The sequence below is a fragment of the Sinocyclocheilus anshuiensis genome, unplaced genomic scaffold (genome assembly GCF_001515605.1).
Source record: "Sinocyclocheilus anshuiensis isolate Anshui unplaced genomic scaffold, SAMN03320099.WGS_v1.1 scaffold732, whole genome shotgun sequence".
NCBI lineage: Eukaryota > Metazoa > Chordata > Actinopteri > Cypriniformes > Cyprinidae > Sinocyclocheilus > Sinocyclocheilus anshuiensis.
This window is the reverse complement of record NW_015554133.1, coordinates 79,346-79,672: the sequence shown is the minus strand read 5'-3', so window position 1 is coordinate 79,672 and position 327 is coordinate 79,346. Positions and strand designations below refer to the sequence as shown.

Below are 327 nucleotides of genomic sequence, written 5' to 3'. Positions count from 1 at the left end.
TAAACACTTTGCATTACACTAAATACACAAAATAATGTTCTTTTTAGCAACATCATATGACCCCTTTAAAACAGGACACAATGAAAGTTGGTAAGTGAGAGCAGATCAGAGCTGATTACATGAATGATAATGAATAGGATCATGCTGAAACACATCACCGGGAAAAAAAGAAAAGGAAATACTAAACAGCAAATCTAAAGTCATGCACTGATATGATGGAAAAATAAATTAGGTTTTAATTATCTTGTATAACAGGGCTCTACAGTGCGACCATTTCAGTCGCATTTGCGACTGAAAACTACTGCGTGCGACTATGAAAACATATTT

The 327-nt window shown here is 34.3% G+C and overlaps 1 protein-coding gene across 1 annotated transcript in view; it reads right to left on the bottom strand.

Moving 5' to 3' along the window:
- Window positions 1–327, bottom strand: part of LOC107670332 (prostaglandin F2 receptor negative regulator-like) — a 33,369-nt gene that overhangs the window by 29,687 nt on the left and 3,355 nt on the right. The window lies entirely within an intron of this gene.